This window comes from Astatotilapia calliptera, unplaced genomic scaffold (assembly GCF_900246225.1).
Source record: "Astatotilapia calliptera unplaced genomic scaffold, fAstCal1.2 U_scaffold_137, whole genome shotgun sequence".
NCBI classification, from domain to species: Eukaryota; Metazoa; Chordata; class Actinopteri; order Cichliformes; family Cichlidae; genus Astatotilapia; species Astatotilapia calliptera.
Genome location: NW_020535660.1, coordinates 13,000 through 28,926, shown reverse-complemented (window position 1 = coordinate 28,926; position 15,927 = coordinate 13,000). Strand labels below are relative to the sequence as shown.

Here is a 15,927-nt window from a genome sequence, read left to right as displayed (position 1 = left end):
GTAACCTTCCTGCGTTTATGACCCTTGCGCAAATAATCGATCGATCGACTGTCTTGTTTTCTTCATGATGAATAAGTCTCTAGAATTCGCGGGGCTTGTGGAAACACAGATCCAACATCTGGATTAGCAGTGCTGGAGGGGGAGACTCTGAGCAGTCCACAACATGGCAGATGTTGTCTGTAAAAGAAATCCACACATTGCATTTTTAAAAAAATATCGGGTATAATGCCAACGTCTCTCACACAGAGACAACCTACCATTTGTTTTTTTTTTTGTTTTTTTCTGTCCTCAGGGTTTTTGGCCTCAACATGGCAGAAGGTAAACCAATCTTCGGGCCATGTGCGAGCCGATCATATATACAAGACGCGTCCTAATATTCTCATAAGAAGAGTTGTTTGTATGTGCTAAAAAAAACAAGCCTCAGAATGAAAACAAAATGAGGCTAATTAGTTCTTTGCCTTATATAGTGTACAAAGGTTGCAGCCTTGTTCTATCATGGAAATGTTAGTAGACTCCTATGACTCACAGAACATTTGAGCCGACCTGGTTTTCCATTTTAGGATGAAACCTCTTCTCACCCACACTCTGCTATTCATCTCTGTTTTTATGTTGCGGCTTTTGAGCCGGGTCGTAACACTGAAGATTACAAAGATCAACATTAAGACCAGTCTGTGCATTCAAAGCAGTGACAGAAAAGAGTGTGGGGCATTAACCCCCACTCACTGAAATGGCATCCAAGATGCCTTCATAACTTTAAGAAAAGGAAAGAAAAAAGGCAATAAAATGTAACTCTAGGAATCACTCATTTCATCCACCTTTGCCACCATTTTCCACATTAATTAGAAGATGAAATGAATCGATTAGCTCAAAGAAATTCCACTGCAGACGAGTGTTTTGGTGGTTAACCCTTGGTAAGTCCTAAAAAAAAAAAAAAAAAAAAAAGTACCCCTTATGAAGACCTAGAGCCAAAAATCGACCACGCCATAAAAAGTGCTATAAAAAGATTATACATTAATATTTTTCCACTTTAAATTAGCCAATATTTTAGACCTACTTCTCCTTGAAATATTCATATAAAGTTTTAATTATATTTCGCGATTTTAACCTTTTATATCCCGGTTTTGTCACATGAGCACACTGCCTTTTTTGGCAAAAAAAATGAAAAAATTAAATATTTTCCATAAAATACATTTGAAAGTTATATTTTATTGTACTTTTAATTAGGCCTTTGGATGGTCTAAAAATTACTACTGACCTTCATTTTGATCGGCCGTTAGTTTTTTTTTGCAGGAGAACGTTTTTCACTCTTGCCCCAATAAATGCATATTACCTTGTTGCCATCTAAAATCAAATAAAAAGCATTATGTAAATAAAAATACAAGATCAGTTTGAACCAAATAAACATTTATTTTTCAACAATGAACAAGAACATGTATATGGTAAATGTAATTATGTATATTGTTGTTGGGAATGGGGAAATGTATGAGAGAGAAAGAGAGTGTGAGAAAGTGAGAAAGCAGTGAGAGGGTGGGGGGCGTGTGTGTGGCTGGGGGGTAAATGTCTTGCTCAGGTAGAGCAGTGGCTGCAGACAAATTTGCTGTGGGCTCGGCAGCTGAATTTTCCACATTTGCTGCATGTGTTTCCCACTCGCCTCCTTTTCCCAACACAGAGCTCACAGAGCTTCCTGCCCTTGGGATTTGTCACTCCAGAGGGGCCTGCAGCAGCACCATCCTGCGCATCTCTTACTAACTCAGCAGCGGCTGATGAGCGGGGAAGACGCTGTCTTTGTGACAAATGGGGCGTGATCAGGCCTTCTCCCACCTCTTCAATGAACATCCTCCTCCTGTGTGGCTTCTGCTGATGCCAGGCCTGATCCACGGAGGTCCACAGCATGAAGGCGTTGTAGAGGGAGACGTCTATGATGTGATGAAAAAGGGCCATTGGCCATCGATTGGTCCGTCTCCTGCAGGAGTAGGTGCCGACAACCTAACAAAAAATAAACATAACAAAAAAAAAAACAACATAAAACCTCTGTATATTTTACACAAGAATATATGAAGAAAAATGAATAAAGGTGTGCGTAACTGATGCGTAATGACACCCACCTTATCAAGGTTGTCGACACCTCCTTTGCATCGATTGTAGTCTGTGATGATCGCTGGCTTTTTTCTCTCGTCATCGCTGACCTCCGGCCTGCGATGTTTCGTGCTCAATAAAAGCACATTCCTGCCCCGTCGGGGAATGTACGACACTAGGGTCTGTTTCGCTGAAAAGGCAAAGATCGAGGAGTAGACGGCTCTCCCTCTCATCTGGCGCAAAACGGGTGGGATTCCTTTTTTGTTCTGGCGGATTGTGCCGACCAGAGCCATTTTATTTTTGAGGAGTTCCTCTGCCAGTTCAGATGAGGTGAAAAAAATTGTCGACTGTGACGACATGCCCATGGAGCCCGTCAGTCATCTGCTGGACGACCCTCATCCCCTGGTTTACCTCGGCCGGTTCGCCCGCTGCTCTCCCGGTGTAAACCTGCAGCCGCCAGGCGTATGATGTCTTGACATCGCATGCTGCCCAGACCTTTATGCCGCATTTCGCAGGCTTTTTGGGGATATACTGGCGGAAACTGCACCTTCCCTTGAACGGTACCAGCTGCTCATCCACCGTAAGGTCCCGGTCTGGACTAAACAACATCCCCAGGCGGTGTGCCCACATGTCCCATATCTGCCGAATGGGAGCCAATTTGTCCGCACGTCGTGCAGGTCGGGTGAGTTTGTCATCAAATCGGAGCGCTCTGGTTATGTGACAAAATCTTTTCTCAGCCACTGAGGCACGGAAAATCTTCCTTCCCGTTTTCTCACTCCAAAGGCTGGCGATGGCCTCGTGCTTTGACCGGTATACACCGGACAAAATTAGCAGCCCCACATAAGCGAGCATTTCGTTGCTATCTAAATCTCTCCAGAATGAGATGTAGCGTCTGCCCTGAAGGTTTGTCATTGCAACTATATGCTGTATAATCCCATCAGTTATGTACAACCTGAAGCTGGAGAGTGGGTCCGTAATTCGGGCTACGGCGTAGTGGGTCGGTCCCGGAATAAGCCCCGTGGGTGCTGCGACGTAGCGCAGCGTCTCGGCGTTTGTTGCGGACCATTTCTTCCCATCTTTGGAGGTCCACGCCGCTGCTTCCTCCGGCGTCCTCCCCTCGTTCTCATCTTCAGAAGAAAAATCAGAGGACGACTCCTGGTGATCAGTGTCGAGAGACGAATCATCCGTGTCACCCCCGGAATCAGAGTCACTCTCGGCAGATGAAGAGGAGAGATCCTCGCTGTCAGAGCGCATCAGGATGTCCACTACTTCCTCGGTACCGTGCCATCGTGAAAATGCCTACTCCCGCGCTACGGCTTATTCTTATAACCTCTCCTGCCTGCACCTGCATAAACAAGCTGAGGTTGGCGACAAAATAAAGTCTAATTTGTTTTTTATTCTTGTTTTCATGTTAGATTTGTTTGCATTGCAGGGTGTACTTCAAAGAGGGAAGGCTTTTATCTAAACTTAGAATGAGACAGACACAAATTTTTTTTCTTTTAGGCAGAGAGACCTTTATTTTATTTATTTTTAAATATAAAGGTCAAAATGCACCCTCTAACAGCCCTAAGGGCAGAAAATGGTCCCGAACGAGCAGCGGGCCAAGCTGCTGCTGCACTCGGGGAATGAGTCTGCCTTTCCCGGGTGTATGTCTCGAGCAGCCCGCTGGAAAAGGTCTATGTTCCAGCAGGCGTCACATGCGGAACAAGGGCGCCACCCGGTGGCCAAATAAAAAAAATTACAATTCTAAGGCCCCTTGTCCAACACGGAACCGAAACAGAAGCCATCACCCATACGTTAATGGTAATAATTCTGCAGTGAAAAATAGCGTTTATAATGGGTTTCAATGGGGCGATTTATGGCTCTAGGACCTCATGTGGATGGCGGTTTGTAGCTTAGCCACTTTAAGCTAATCTAATAAACGGAGACTGCAATTCTAAAGAAAAAAGAAAAAAAAAGGGTCGGAAGGTTTGGCTATATTCTATTCAACACAGTGAAAATGGCCTAATATTAAAAAACGCTGGGGATGAAAAATGGCTGTAGGTCCTACTGAGGGTTTTAAACTGCAAAGCAAGCCACGCACATGGTGCAGGCCACTTCTGTGGGCTCTATCAGGGATTTATGTGACTAGTCGACTAATTGTCACTAGTCTGTATCAGACTTACCAGTCGTTCAATCTAATTGTTAACATTTTAATTGATGCCCAATGCTGGTACATTGTGTTCTAAATGTTAGGCAGCGATCTACCACCAGATGGTGCACTGTTGTTGAGAAACACCATAAATCTATTAATCTACCCTGATCTTCTTGTTAACACTGAGATCGCAGATACACGCAGAGGAAATTAGTTTCCTGAGAGGTGGAAAACCTCTCCTTTAGGAGAGCAGTTAAGTCAATGGGGGAGGGGCTCAGAGTAGAGTCACTACTCCTTCACATCAAAAGGTGACAGCCACCTTGGCCAGGAGGCTGTTCCAGCTGGGCACGTCCTACCAGTAGGAGGCCCCAGCATCCTTGGTCATGCTAGCCAGTTTACATCTGTCAGCTGTGGTCAGGAGTAGTCCTTCCTGCTGCCCCCACAACCTGACTAGAAAACAGCTGTATAATGTATTACCTGAATCATTCTCGCCACACTTAGACATACTTTTAGATTCTCAAATGATTGTCATATTTTAATAGAACATCTTTTGTAGTAATGCATTTTCATTTGTATTTAACAGAATGTGATAAATGGTTTAAGATACCTCTGCGTCTAGTTTGACAGTTTCTATTAATCAGTTCTGAAAATTAACTCAATATCTGAATGTTCCTTAGTTTTACATTAGTTGGTTAGTCTAATTATTTCCCCCTCGATTAGTCGACTAGTAAATAAGACGCCAGGAACATCCCTACTCTTCAGACAAAATGTGAGTATGAATTACACACCAAGGTATTAAAATGGATATGGAGTATGGCTTTGGTTTACCATAAACAGCTGATGTAAGGACATCATTAATGTACTCTGTCCAATGAACACTGGAAACAAGACTGCACTGACCTTGCTGGCAAACCTCAATGAGTTCAGAGTTTCCCCAAAGCTGTCGGGCTCCGGAGCAATGTTAACAAACATCAAGCTGCAAATAAAGACATCCAAAATTAGTGCCAAAGAATAAACAGTCACAATCTGAAGTGATGAGATCAAACGCTGTTAAATATTTTTTGGGGATAAATTCCTTCAGTTTTATGTGTCGTCATTATAAAGATTTGTGATGTCAACAAACTCACGTTTTGCCGTTTCCCCCCCAAACATCCCTGAAGGAGGTACGTGAGCTTCGAGTTCCTGTAAGCTACGTAAGTCTCCTGGAACACAAAGGCCAAAAAAATCATTAATACTGTAAATGTAAAGAAAGCAGGTGTGACATCTAAGACTACAGAAACTGCAGCTGCAGACCTTTTTGGCCAGAGCGGCGATAACGACGCCCAGGTTGGACAGTGAGCTGTTGATGGCGGTCATCTCTTTGAAACGGTCACCCTGAGACTGGCTCTTCACCATTCGCTCACTGCCAGCCAAGTCCACCAGGCACAGAGTGGCTACACACACAGAGAAAACCAACTCTTATAGGAAGCAGTGATCCGTTTTTCCTTCCATTAAAGGTAGTTTTAATACTTTACAAAACACTTCTTTTAGCGCTCAGGGGCTCAAACATTAACGTTGAGTCATCAGAGCAGATTTTGCACTGGTTACAGTAACAATAACTAACCAGACTAAATATTATAGATCCAAAAAGAAGAAGCCACATTCCTGATGCTGGTACTTCCAGTGTGATTATACTCATGTTACGACCCGGCTCAAAAGCCGCAACATAAAAACAGAGATGAATAGCAGAGTGTGGGTGAGAAGAGGTTTCATCCTAAAATGGAAAACCAGGTTGGCTAAAATGGCTGGTGCCACCAAGGCAAAGACTAGTGCACTGCCGGGAAGCTTGCCTCAGGTATGCTTTTATCCACACCTGACTAGGTGTGGCCAATTAGCACCAGCTGAAAACACTGAGACGATTAGAAGCTGCAGAGGGACGTAACATTCAGTATTGATATTTGTAAATGTAAACTATGAGGATTTATTTATTTTTAATTCTTTTCTTTTTTTTTCTTTTTTTTCCCTCTTTTTTTCTTTTTCCAAATAAATGTCCCGATTGAGTAATGAAACTAACCCAAAGGAGAATTCTAACAATATTAGACAGGCCATTCAATATGCTTTATCGTGGACAACTCGTGGCTAAAAACCCCCCACACACACACACACAAACCTCTAATCAAACATGAAAACGGATAATCCAGCTGAAGCTTCAGACAGCCGTCAGACAGTGAAACACTGCCATCTGCTGGACTCGAATAACAAAGACGCTGCTTTGACGGGTGAGGGAGTTTCAACAAGTCTGCAACGACTCAAGCATCAAACTACAGAACTATTCTAGCGGACATGGTGCTCTAATGACTGCTTCATTAACGCAGGTCAGAAAGGATCAAACATATCAATAAATTATAAAACACAAAACGTCTCTTATTGCCCAGGGCTCAGGAAGTGAGTGTGTTCCTTATAGCCTATTAAACCTTAGCAGGTTATTTTGATGTGTTACAGATGAAACAGCTATCCAGTAACATTCAGCTACAAAAACGCTTTTTTATAATTACTTTTTTACAGCTTCGCACTTTTACACAAGTTTTATCATCAGTGTCACAATGGCTGCTGCTAAAATTGAGTACAAGATATTTGTTGGCCTGATTAAAAGGTCTTGATGCGTGCTCAATCATCAGGGAAGTAAATCTCCAAAAGTTGATTCTGTTCTTCTGGACGTAGCGTTTTCAGTCAGAGAAACCAGCCGACTGAAGGAACAATGGGCTGGGAGGTCAGTTCCTTAATCATGATTATGCAAATTCTCATGACCATTGATCAACAACCACTGATCAATGGTCCTGAGTACCATTCACAGAGAGTTGGAGAACGGCTGCAATCACAGCATTGTAAGATGGTGACAGATGTACCCTTAGGCCCCCTCCTTGATTCAGAGAGGGTCTTTCCCTTTTCACGTAAATGGCCTCCTTGACTCCGCCCTCAAACCAGCGTTCATTGCAGTTATTGTTGACAATCACATTGTGTCGTGTAACCATCCAGCTCACATATTCAATGTAAATGATTTGTTGAACTGAAGACATGATGAATGTTCCTGCATTAAAACACATCCAGCCTAGTGTTCTCACTCTCCCTAAATGGATCTGTTACATTAGTGATATATGGGAGTTGTGTTTCAGTCTTTTCCACATGAGGACATTTACATTTAGTTTTTGCTTTACTGATGAGTGGCTGGTTAACCTGCAGTGGTTGAAGCATGTGTCGGTCGTCTGGAAGAGTAGGTGTAGAAGACGTCTTTAATGAATGTAATGCTCTGAAGGTGTCAGTGATTACTGTGAATTCATTATAAAAGTGGATTTCAGTGAATAAAGTGAATAAAGACAGGCCCTCATGGTGACGCTCAGGTGTCCATAAAGTGTAACAGGAGAGCTTTGTCATACTTTCAGAGATTTTACATGAGCCAGTCTTTCAAAAATTACATAAATAAATAATTCATTCATTCATCCACAGGAAACACAATGCTCATATCTGAAAGTAAACTCTGATATATATCCCCGACTAGAGTTACTACTAAATAAAGGATCGCCCCAAAATGACTAAATATATAAAGACACTCTCCAGAAGAAGTTAAAGGGATTTTATTTATTGTACAAGCAATATCTTCATAAGAATTACAAATTCTGCAGACATATTACCTTCTTACTGAACCTGAACAACTCACACACAGACGTGTCTGCTGCTTATCTTTGTTCAAACATGATGTTTTATCTTCTCTTCAAAACACATTACTCATCTTTCTGGCATCGTGTTACATGAAAACACCTGCATTCTACCTGTGTCATTGTACCACAAAGACAATGATTGCAACACTGTGCTTGCAAAATAGAAGAAATAAGACGACCAGCAAATACATAAAAGATGGTAAAAGTGATTCCATCTTTGTGTCTCCTCCCATTGTTTCCCCAGTCTGTCTAGTTCCCATATTCCCAGGACACCGCTGGACAACAAGTGGGTATTCCAAGACTGAGAGACAGCCAGAGTTGGCAAAAGATCAGACATTCTCCACTTAAGTAGAAGTAAAAATACTATTGTTCCAGTGAAAGTTAAAGTACTGATTCAACTTCATTACTCAGCTAAAGCAAAAAAGTACAGGCTCGAAGCGCTTACAGAGAAAAGCAGACAACAGAATACAACAGAATGCTGATGGCGGCAGTAACACACACTTGGAGGAGAGGCTCCAGCCGTCCATTCCAGCCCTATCCCTAACATTAACTCTAACCATAACTTTAACCTTAACCCTATCAGGTCTTGTTTTACAAAGCGATTCATGATTAGAACAAAAAACACATTTACACATACCGATGATTTGTCACATAGCATCGTTACCTGTTGGGATGAGAACGTGTTGTTTCCAGAGCACCACAAATTGGGGTGTCTGTAGCTCAGGTAGAGCAGGAAACCTACTAATCAGAAAGTTGCTGGTTCAATCCCCGCCTGCTCCAGCCTGCATGCCAAATATCCTTGGGCAAGACGCTAACCCCAAGTTGCTCTCCGATGCATCCATCGGGAGGATGAATGCGTATTAATGTTAGATAGAAAGCACTTACAGAGAAAAAGCATAGAAAAAAGTGAGTGCATGAATGAGGCAAGTTGTAGAGAGTAGAAAGGTTTTATACAAGAACCAGTTCATTTACCGTTATATTTTAGTTTCATTTTCAGTTCTGTACTTTTTACATGTAATATTGATTCATTAGATTGACTACATGCATTAGACCTAACTTGCTGACAGCAAATTTAAACAACCGTAATAATTTATTTTCAGCGTCTGAAATATTTATTTAGTTTGTTTTTTGTTTTCTTTTTGGCTCCTGATATTAGTCAACTACTATTTGTCAATGTTGAACTAATAATGAATCTAAGAAAAGCTATTTGTCACGGTTGGCCAGCGTCAACCGTGGGGATGTGAGGAAGGAGGAGCCAGGCACGGAGCTCTGAATGCAAGCAGTGCGTTTATTTACAGTGAATGGAAAATAACAATAAATCCGCAGTGCGTTCCCGACTCCCGTGAAATGTCCTCTTCCCAGTGCTAGTGTTCCTTGTCTCCGCTCCTCAGTGTCTGAGCACCCCGTGCTCGCTGCCCTCTCATCTCCACGCTTCTCCTGGGGAGATAACAAACAGGCAGCCGTAAGACACATACAATGCGGCAGACTATCCGTACTGACTGGCCGAGAGACTAACGTGAAGTCACGCAATGATCCAGCGTCAGAGAGAGCGCCACCGCATTCTCAAGTAGCTCCTCTGACAAGGCTTGATCAGCTGTGTGATGGTCTTCAAGTGTGGCCAACCACCTGGCAGGGCCACACCCACCAGGCCTGAAGGTGCCTGTAAACAGGTGCTCTCAGAAACTCCGGCATCCACACACACACACAGATATACCTGCAAGCAGGGAGAACGAGGGACAGCACACCAAAAACACACATGTCCATAACTGCTGGGTCGTTTAGACTCCTGAGCTGTGCACGAGGGGTCGAACACCCACTGGAAGGCCGGGCACTGGTTTTCAACCGTAATATACCTGATGTGCTCAGGTAACCTGTAGCGCCATGAAACCACTGTCACACCAGGGCGCATAAAAATGATGCTTTAAGAGACTGATGGGATCGGGCAGCAGGGAAAACATCCACAAAATGCTACTTTCAGTTTGACTCCCTAAGACTACCTAAACTAAGTAGAGTCATTACATGCTTGTTAAAAGCAAACTCTCATATAGTTTTTAATGTGCTTCTTTCATTACAATGACTAGATAAAGAATGTGGCCCTGTCTCTATTTAACACTGGCTACCCCAAAATGTTTCCAAACCTACAACCGTAACTTTCACTGAGAGATTTTTAGATACGGTTATTGAAGCTGTGGGGTTAATTTTTTAAGTAACATGAGAGAGAGGCAGCAGCATACTGTTAGATTATAATATTATTTTATGCCATGTTATACCCCTAACTAAAGATTGTGAATTATTATGTAGTTTTAGTTTGCATTATTCTCCTGAATTAGAAGAAGCTGATAACTATTGCATTAGTTAAACTGATTTGCATTACATTAGACTGCTGATTTATTGTGGATGAATGATATTGTTTTATGATGCATAATACTGCTGCAGAAAGCCATCGCCTTATTTGTCTGATTAGAAGAGAACAGAGCATGCTGGAGTTTTCTGCCCCAACTCAGCAGGAGCAGATAAACGGGGAGCCAAGGTCGTAGCTTAGGCGCCGTGTGAGAGAAAAGCATGTGAATGTTTAGGCTTTTATGATAAGGTGGGAGAACCAGAGGCTATAAGAGTTTGAGCAATGCTCCACCATTTTGAGATCTGAGGCTGTCTGCATACGGTGTCCATCTCCCACGCGTGTGATCATTAAAATCATCGTTTGACTTAACCCGGCCGGACCAGTGTTGTTATTGTGGTTTTTTTCTCTTGTCTCTTGTCTCCATCCCCATATTTTGAACCATAACAATACACACAGAGCATCAGTGATAGAAAGCTAGGCTAACATAGGGTAGCTACCTGTTCAAGGAGAAACATGTATAGGCCCATCTCAAGTGCCAGTGAACATCTAAATGATTCAGGGAAGACTTTGGAGAAAGTGCTGTGGGGAGATGAAACCAAATTCCAATTATGTGGCTTTAACTGACCTTTTGAAATACGAGTGTGATGCAAAAAGTAGCATCCCCGCAGTCAAGCAGAGAGATGGAAACATTATGATGTGGGCTACAGGACGACTTAGTCGGGGTTCCAAGCAGTCAGGAAATGTGACATCGTCAGACTGCAGGCCACGGATTGGCTCGTCAGTCGCGGCACTCAATGAGTCATGAGACGGTGTCTTTCACTAAAATCAAAACTGCAGTTTTTTTAAAACCCTGCAACAAGGCAAATAGCTGCACAACACCGTGGTTTCCAAGTGTGACAAAAAGCCACAGATACATCATTCACACATTCACACACTGGTGATGGCAGCTACATTGTAGCCACAGCTGCCCTGGGGCGCACTGACAGAACATTGCAGAACCTTCAGCACCTCGTATGAAAAATATTTGACTGTGTGCATGCTTTTAGCACTGTTTGGATTTGAGAAAATCTAAAATAAATCGAAATTTGCTTTTAGAAGTTGTTTTATAAAGTTCAGTGGTATATTATGCATACAATAGGACATCTATTTAGATTTACATCTTCCACAGAAAAAACTGCACATTACTGAAACTTAGTATACTGGACTTTGTTGTTGTCCCACACAGGTTCAATTTCGAGTGGTAGATGGCTCAGTGCTCAGTCAACCAAGATTTTATGATAGTGGGCACAATGAGATAGATAAGCTGCTTGTAAACAGTACTTTTATGCTCTCTTTTTCCATTTGGATAAGAAAGAAAGAACCAGGAAACAAAGGCAAACAAATAATCTGTGCCTTTATCCCAGATTCACATTATAGGAACAGCTGCTCAATGACCACTGTAGTCTTTGCTTACAGCACTTTTATCTAGATCTATGCAAAGTGATCCACTACACCTACTTTTACAGTTAAATCATTTTATGAGCACTGATGCCATTTTAATCTGAGTTTCTACTCAAATACAATCAGTAAAGAAAAACACAGTCTGTGACGTTTGTTTTGAAGGAAAAGGTATTCCCTGCAAATGTTTATCTGTGTGAGACTATTCAGAAAACAGTCATTTTGTTTTATAGGTGAGACACTTGGCCTCTTTTTTCCTTGTTCTACGTTTGTCTTTTGTCCGATTACTCTGGAACACAAGATGGAAAACTGATATTCTCATGTTAAAAATATAGAAAAAGGATTTTATCACCCATAAATGTTAACTTCTCATGCCTCTAAGCACAAGCAGGAGCAGAAGTGCCCTCTGCAGTTTGTGTGTGGAAGTGCAAAAGCTTACAGCACCTGGTTTTCCCAGGCGGTCTCCCATCCAAGTACTGACCAGGCCCGACCCTGCTTAGGTCACGATATCGGGCAAGCAGAGCTGAAGAGGAGGATGCAGGAGGCCTGTGTGTGTTCAGCAGCCTGCTGCATTGGAGTTTGCCTGGTAACAGATGACTCAAACAGCCCACACACCCGCTGGACGTGACCGCAAACATGCCCCCCTACACCTTTTACATAGCCCGGCTGCTCGAGTTCTTTTGCTGGTTTTTCCCGCGACCCCCCACCTTCTTCAAATCCAACAAAAGTGGTATCAAACGTTTATGCTACGTTTGTGCTGTAAAAATTTTTGTTTGTGCTGCTATCATTTTAAAGATATTCAAGAAAATTTCTAGAGGTCCCCAGAGGTCAACCAGCCCCCCCACATTAATTAAATCAAACAAAACTGGTGTCAATCAACTGTGCTACGCTTGTGCTGGTTTGTGCTGCTAAAATTCTCGTTTCTGCTGCTTCTGTTTTAAAGATATTAACGAAAATGTAAAGGTCAAAAGGTCTCTTCAGTATCCTTCCTGATGGCAGCAAACTGAAGACGCTGTTGAAGAGATGAGTGGAGTCACCTGTAATGAAGAGGACCTTTCGAATGAGGCAGGCACAGTAGATCTCCTGGGGAGGGAGGCAAGAGAGGACCCTGCAATCCTCTCCACTGCTCTCACTACCCGTTGTCATATTTTTCCTGCAGGACCCAGTGCAGGAGTCATACCACACAGTGATGCAGTTGGTGAGGATACTTTCAATGGTGCTCTTTAGAAGGTGCTCATAGTGGGGGTTGAATCTCTTGTCAGCAGAGTGAAGAGAATTGTTATGTGCATTATTATTCAGCCCCCTTTGGTCTGAGTGCAGTCAGTTGCCCATAGACATTGCCTGATGAGTGCTAATGACTAAATAGAGTGCACCTGTGTGTAATGTAATGTCAGTACAAATACAGCTGCTCTGTGACGGCCTCAGAGGTTGTCTCAGAGAATACTGGGAGCAGCAACACCATGAAGTCCACAGAAACACTCTGATGGACGTGTGGACAGCAATGCTGCTTTGAGCAGTACCGATGTTTCAGGGCTGGATGACGTTTTTGGGTGGGACATCTACATCCTGACATATCAAGGTTACTTTACTTTTAGGTCAATTTGCTTTACAGAAAAATAATAGCATTTGTCATCAAGATATTTATATGACTGCACTTGCTCAGGTTTGTCCGGATTTCAAACTGTTCTAAAAGTCTTTTGATTCAAATCTGGGACTGTGTTATTGAAAGAAGCAGAGAAATCGATGAACTGAAGTCCTTTACTCTCTACGTGTTTGACAATCAGGTGAAGTAGAATCAAAAGCGCGTCCTCCACTCCTCTATTGGGCTTATGTGCAATCTGCATTGAATCAAGCTGAAGTTCAGTGTCTTCCATAATCACATTTCTGATGATTTTTTCAAAGACTGAGGTGAGGGCAGCAGGCCTGAAGTCGTTTAGAACTTTTGGACGACTAGATTTAGGACCAGGAACCACAACAGCTTCTTTCCAAAGAGAGGGCATGAACGATTTATTCAGAATAACCTAAAATATAGGACTGAGTTGTCTGTGACGGTTCTCAGTCATCCAGGTCATTGTAGACTAAGGAGTTTGCAAAGAAAAGCGTCTGGACTTCTTTGAGTTGCTTGAAGACGTTTCACCTCTCATCTGAGAAGCTTCTTCAGTTCTAAGGGTCAGTTGGTGGGGAGTCCCAGATTTAAACCCAGTGGGAGTTTCCCCCCAAAGAGGGACAAAGGACCCCCTGATGATCCTCTACGTAATCACATGAGTCAAGGTGTGAAAGCGGGTGGGGGTCCTAATCAGCCAGGGTTTCGGGTGAGCTCATTGTGAAACCTGGCCCTACCCTATCATGTGATTTCCTGAGGTCAGATGGCCCGAGTGGGCGTTAAGGCGTCTGGGGAGGGAACTCAAAACTGGATTATAGATTATTTATATTATATATTGATATTATTTATCTGAATATTTATTTATCATAACTCTTTTTCTACACTCACTTTATATGAGTGCTTGTTGTTTCTTGTATATTTGCTGCTATGACAACTCAGTTTCCCTCCTGGATTAATAAAGTTTCTCTGATTCTGAAATACAGTGAGCCATTATATTTGTAGTTTCTAACTAACAATATAAAGGCTCAGCAACTGATAGTGCCACAGCACGTCCCACTGGCAGCTGAAGGAACTTTAAACAAAGGACTTTGTAATTGAAAGTTTATTTATACAGGTCGGCTCATTGAGACTCAATGTCTCATTTACAAGAGAGACCTGTTCCAGACAAACATATTAAAATTACAACAATAAAAGAAAAGTTTGTGTAATGTACTCAGTCACATTAAAAACGAGAACAAGTTCCCAGAGATGGTTTCACAAAAACATGTGTACGTCTTTTGAAGTCTGCAAGTGAAATCAACGGAGAGCCTTAAATCCTTCGGTTATGTTTTCCATGAAGACGGAGCAGAAAAGGAGAACGCCTTCTTCCCAAGCTCTGCATGAACTGATGGAACAGTGAATGTAATGATGTCCTGAGACTGCAGGCTGTGACTAAACTGTTTGCCTAACATGTACTCTGATAAATAGGAGGCAGTAACCCAGAAACAGATTTATAGATAAAATGATACTAATGGACCATCCTGTGTAAGACCAATGAGGACCAGTTAACCAGAGAACACAGAGTACAGTGGTGTGTTAAAGGTTTACAGACAGTTATAAATCTTAATGCCCCATGATGGACAAAATCCAACAGATGAAGAGAGCGAGCAGAGTCATTCATATAAATCATGTCACTGTAATCCAGGGCAGGTAAAAAAAGGTGGCAGCAACAAGCTTTTTCCTGTGAAACATGATCTGTTCCTGGAAGAGAAGCCCAACTTCAGCCTCAGTGTCTTTATTAGATGTTCAATGTGTGGCTTATAGGAACGACTGTCATCAACCACAATACCGAGGTATGTGTACGAGGTCACAGTTTCAATAGAAATACTTTGAGCAGATACAGGAGAAGGAAATAAAGCCAGACCCTCTTTCTGTTTGTGAACAACATGACTTTGGTTTTTTCTACATTTAAAGCCAGTCTGAGCCAGCTGAGACTGAATACTATCAACAGCTGCTGTAATGGTTTGAAAACTATGTTGATGGTATAAAATGAACAGATGCATCTAGATTTTGTGCCACACCGTTGACATAAGTAGCCCAGGACAGAACCCTGTGCACTCGTTTAGTGACATTTAAAAAGCTGGAAGAGAGACCATTGAGCTGAACGCACTGCTGATGTCCAAAAGAACATTAGAGAAGCAGCCAGCTGCTCGGTCTGAAAGGCCTATTTCCAGTAATCTATGACATAAAATGCTGTGGTCAGCAGCTCAGCTCATAAACCAAGGGACTGGGAGCAGCTGCTGCTGAGTGTTGCTGGAGTTCCTGTGCTGTTAGATCCTCATCCTCTCCACGCAGCTTGGAAGTAGGTGAAGTTGTGCCAGAAGATTTTTTGTTGTGGTCAACAGTGTCAAAGACTTTGATAGATCAATAAAAAGAGCTGCACAGTAGTTCTTTGCATCCAGCGCTTCATAGACGTCTTTGAGAACTTTTATCCAAGCAGTTCCAGTACTGTGCAGTTTCCTAAAACCAGACTGGAAGGGAGATAAAATCATATTTTCATCCAGATAACTTTGAAGTTGATTATTTACCAGCCTTTGAAGAACCTTAGATAAGACACAGAGTTTGGAAATTGGCCTGTAATTACTAACTGTTGAAGAATCAC

At 42.4% G+C, this 15,927-nt stretch overlaps 1 long non-coding RNA gene and 1 pseudogene across 1 annotated transcript; both read right to left on the bottom strand.

The window, feature by feature from the left end:
• Positions 1 to 211: 211 nt before the first annotated feature.
• LOC113017499 (uncharacterized) lies at positions 212 to 592 on the bottom strand. Its single transcript, XR_003271489.1, has 2 exons — positions 527 to 592; positions 212 to 419 (listed from the first exon to the last, which is right to left on the bottom strand). It is a non-coding gene; the product is annotated as an uncharacterized LOC113017499 (long non-coding RNA).
• An 852-nt stretch (positions 593 to 1,444) lies between these two features.
• LOC113017498 (piggyBac transposable element-derived protein 4-like) lies at positions 1,445 to 6,689 on the bottom strand (annotated as a pseudogene).
• Between the last annotated feature and the right edge of the window lie 9,238 nt (positions 6,690 to 15,927).